Raw genomic sequence first — 5,197 nt, forward strand, 5'->3', positions numbered from 1 at the left:
ATGGAAAACCTGCAATAAGCAGATGATACAACTTTGCTTGCTGAAAGTGAAGAGGACTTAAAATATATACTGATGAAAATCATAGACCATAGCCTTCAGTATGGGTTGCACCTCAAATGAAAGACAATAAAAGTCCTCACTACTGGAGAAATGAATGAAGTTGTCAAAGACTTTATTTTGCTCAGATCAACCATCAACATCAGTCAAGAAAGAAAAAGACTTAGTGCATTAGGCAAATCTGCTGCACAAGACCTCTTTAAAGTGTTCAAGAGCAAAGATGTCAGTTTGGGAACTGATGTACATCTCACGTAAGCCATTTTCATATGGCTTTCAACACATATGCATGTGAAAGTTGGACAATGAATGAAGAACATTGTAGAAGAATTGATGAATTTGAGTTACAGTATTGGAAGAGAATAAAAGTACCATAAAAGTACCATGGACTGTCAAAAGAACAAACAAATCTGTGTTGAAAGAAGTCCAACCAGAATGCTTAAAAGCCAGGATGACCAAACTTCATCTCTTATATTTTGAACATATTATCAGGAGGGACCAGTCACTGGAGAACGATATAATGTTTGGTAAAGTGGAGCTCAGCAAAAAAAAAAGATGAAGACCCCTAACTAAATGGCTTGGCACAGTGCCAACAGCAATGGGCTCAGGCATAGCAACAATTATGAGGTTGGCACAGGACCAGGCAGTGTTCTGTTCTGTTATGCCTGCAGTGACTGTTAGTTATTATCGACTCAACAGCACCTAACAACAAGATTCTACAGTAAAATCTGTGAGAGCCAGAATCTATTTAAGGTGGAAACCTATCCTGAAAGGAAAAGTAAAATTTTTCCCACTTCTAGAGAGCAATAAAAAATTAATGCATCTGCATGTATCCTAGCAAAGGCTGAAAATTTGCAGTCCAGAAAAACAAGGCAGTCCTTTAAAGTTCTGGCTCTCCCAGGTTTCACTATAGTGTCATTATCCTCCTATCCTACCTCCTAAAATAGCCTTTCTCTTTCAGGTTTCATAGCTCAGCCTCTCATCACCTCTGAACTCACCTTTACATGCCATGCTGCCTGTTAGCCACCTTCACCAATTGCAACCCTGACCATAGAAACTGGGCTCATGTCCTAAGCTCCTTTCTACTCCAGATGCTTCTCTGACTCCTCAGGGCACACACACTAGCAGGTTGAAGACTATTTAAAATTCTCCTCATTAATTCTGGTGCAAAGAGGCCTGGTGGTGTAATTGTCCGTGCTCAGCTGCTAACTATTTTATTGACTGTTCAAACTCATCCAATCGCTCCATGGAAAAAAGATCTATGGATCTGCTTCCATAAATATCACAGCCAAGAAGAACCTAGGGGCAGTTTTACTCTGTTACAGGGGTCACTATGAGGAATCAACTCTATGACACTGAATAACAATAATCCTTGTGCACCATCACTTGTCTATAAATCCCAAATTCCCTTGGACTCTTCCTGAAGGCTAGGAGCTTCAATGTGAATTAGAACCCCATGGCCTGAAGAAGGCTTCAAAAGTTCGAGCAAGGGATTTGCAGGATTAAGCTTTTCCAGGGACTTTCTCTGCATTAAAGAACAAAGCAAGTGACTTCCAGCCATGTAATTTTATTTCACAGCAGCAGTCTGGAAAATAACCTTGACAACAAGGAATATGCAAAGAGATATTTCATAAAGAAATACTAATGAGAGTTCCAAATGTGATTTTGGAATTTTTAAATGCTTTATCAAGTGGGAAAGTTTCAATCTACCTTCATTTAAAATTTTTTCACCAATCCTTAATAATAAATACATTAATGTAAAGAAGTCATATTTTTTTAACTTGAAGGTCAAAAAAGAAAATATTCTTAATAGTTTATTGATTTGATTATAAATGTAATATTAATATTTTTAAGTCTCTTCTAATGCCATTTTGGTTCTTTTCTCGTAACCTTCTAGTGACCTTTTGCTTTCTTCATATCTGATGTTCAGAGAATCTGAAACTTGTCCTTGAATATAGAGAATAGAAGAAATGATCAAGTAAAAGGGCTGAAAACCAGAGTTCAAAGGTCAGCCTGAAAAGACACAGTAAGGTACCATAAGTAAATGTCCAAAGACCTGGAGTTAGAAAACAAAAAGGAGAGAATATATTTGTTATGCCTCAAACTGAAAGAACTGAAAAAATATTCATGACTTGAGATGCAAAACTAAGACTCTGTGTGCTAAATATTGAATGAAACAGGTATCATCAAAAGATGGAAAAAATATACAGAATCCATATGCCAAAAAGAATCGTTCAGTGTTCAACCATTTCAAAAGGTAGCATATATTCAGGAACCAATGGTACTGAAGGAAGAAGTCCAAGTTGCACTGACTAACAGCACCGGTGAAAAACAAACCTTCATGAATTGACAGAATACCAATAGAGATGTTTCAACAAATAGATGCAACATGGGAAGGGCACACTAATCTATGTCAAGAAATTTGGAAGACAGCGATCTGGCCAACTGACTAGAAGAAATGCATATTTGTGCCCATTCCAAAGAAAACAGAAACTAAGCAATATCACTGCTATCACATTGAATTAAATTTTTACTGATTGCAGCAGTACATCCACAGGGAATTGCTAGAAATTCAAGTCAGATTCAAAAACAGATAAGAAATGAGGGATACAATTGTTGATGTCATATGGATCTTGGCTGAAAGCAGAGCATACTAGGAAAATGTTAACCTGTTTTTCATTGAGTATGCAAAGCATCAGATTGTGTGTAACATGGGAATTCCTGAACGCTTAATTGTGCTCATGCAGAGCCTGTAAATCAACAAAGAAGCAGTTGTTTAAACAAAACAAGGGAGCACATACTGTGTGGTTTAAAATTAGGAAACATCTGAGCCAAGATTGTATCCTTCACTATACTTATTCAGTCTGTATGCTAAGCAAATAATTCAAGAAGCTGAACTATATGAAGAAGAATGCAACTTCAGGATTAGAGGAAGACTCACTAACAACCTGCAATATGCAGATGACACAACCTCCTTGCTGAAAATGCAAAGGGCTTGAAGCCCTTACTGATGAAGACCAAAGTCTACAGTGTTTAGTATGTATTGCACCTCAACATAATAAAAATTTAAATCCTAACAACAGAACCAATAGAAAGAATCATGATGAGTGGTGAAAAGAGAATTTTTTAAGAATTTCATTTTATTTGGATCCACAATCAATCAATTAAGAAATCAAATGATGTATTGCATTGGATAAAGCAGCTGCAAAGGACCTCTTTAAAGTATCAAGAAGTTAGTTTGAGGACGAAGGTGGGCTTCACCCAAGCTATGGCATTTTCAACCACCTCATATGCATGGGAAAGCTGGACAATGAACAAGGAAGACTGAAAAAAAACAATTTATGCATTTGAATTATGGTGATGGTGAAGAATACTGAATACTGCCATAATAAAGAAAAATTCTGCCTTGGAAGAAGTACTTTCAGAATGCTTCTTACAAGTGAAATGAGGGCACTAAAAAGGTTTTAGCTGTATGGCCCTATGGGTTATTGTGCCATACTACAAGGTCGTTGTTAACCACAAGTTTAGCAGTTCAAGCTTACCTGCTGTTCCTCAGAAATCTTATACAGGGTCCCTCTCAGTCAGTTCCAACTGGGCGGCACTTAACAACAACAAAGTAAAATAGCCCCACACCAGGAGTCCACACCCAACAGCTGCTCCTCCGAAATGCTTTACACAGTCACTATGAGTCTTGTAACCAACTCAATGGCACTAAACAACAACAAAAGGTAACGCTGAGCCAAAACAGCCATCTGAGAACAGTAGCTATAGTTAAAATTTAACTCCCTTCTTAGTTATATTCCATAATTGGTCACTCCTTTTAAATCTCCAAACCAATGGGCACTCACCTCCTGGGAACAAAGGTGAGATCAGCAGACAACTCTCAGTAGAAGAATATCCTGCTTGGAAAAGTAGAGGATTGGCAAGGACGTCCCTCAAGAAGCTAGACTGATACAATGGCTTCAAAAGTGGACTCAAACATAACACCAATTGTGAGGATGGTACAGGACCAGACAAAGTTTCATTCTGTTTTCCATAGGGTTGCTGTAAGTCACAACCACCTCATCATCACCTAACAACAGCAACAATGTCCATACTTTAGCCAGACTAGTTAACTCTTTTATCTCCTAAACTCAATTCACAACATTCTGAAACGCTGTGAGGAATATTGATGGCTTAAATGCATCTTGGATTGTGTCTATAAAAAACATACACAATTATAAAACGTCAGAGATCATGCTTGAATTATTCATAGTAACTGAGGACATAAATAGAATATATTAATAATACTAAAATCAAATGTGCCTTCTATCTGAAACTAACTTCCCACAGTAGAGATTATAAGAGTTTATAACAAACAGTACAAGAGATTTGAGGTTCACTTTGTTATCCTCTTGTGTTCTTTTGAGATAAACTTTAATAAGCTATAAAGATTATAGACAGCATGGAAAAGGCAAAATAAAGAGAAATATTGAAACTAAATAACTTAAAAAAAAAAAAAGTGAATGCTCTACTTCAACATCATATAGACAACTAAAGGTCAATTATAATAGAAAATAAAAAATATGTGGCAGTGTTTCAGATGGATTAGAATTTATAATAAGAGATCACACATTCAAATGTAGTACCCATGGAGTAAGATTAATTAGATTTCTGATTTAATTAACCAATGATCTGGAACATGGGTTCACCCAGGGGGCAGGAACAGATGTATTCTACTCCAGTTACTGGTTCCCTTGGTGACATGTGATGCATGAACACATGCCAGCAACACTTAATTTCCTAACACGAGAGTCACACAGAATTTCTTTGCACACTTTAGGTTATTTGATACTTTCGAGCATCTGTCCAGACTTTTAACTTTTCAAACACTCCACTGGTTCTATCTAATTATTACCTTATCTTTTGCCAACCTTCAGTCTGATACTTTAGTCATTAAGTGCTCCTTCAGGTTGATTCTTTTGTTACCATCTCCTTACACACAGACTTGAAGGTATTCCTACTTTCCAACAAGATGTTTCAGGTTTCATTTGACAGATAAAATGGAGGGGACCAAGTTAAATTTGAATTTCAGAAACACAACAAATAATTTGGATGTGTAAGTATATTCCAAATATTGCATGGTAAATATTAAAAGAAAAAA

This window comes from Chrysochloris asiatica, unplaced genomic scaffold (assembly GCF_000296735.1).
Source record: "Chrysochloris asiatica unplaced genomic scaffold, ChrAsi1.0 scaffold00031, whole genome shotgun sequence".
Lineage (NCBI taxonomy): Eukaryota > Metazoa > Chordata > Mammalia > Afrosoricida > Chrysochloridae > Chrysochloris > Chrysochloris asiatica.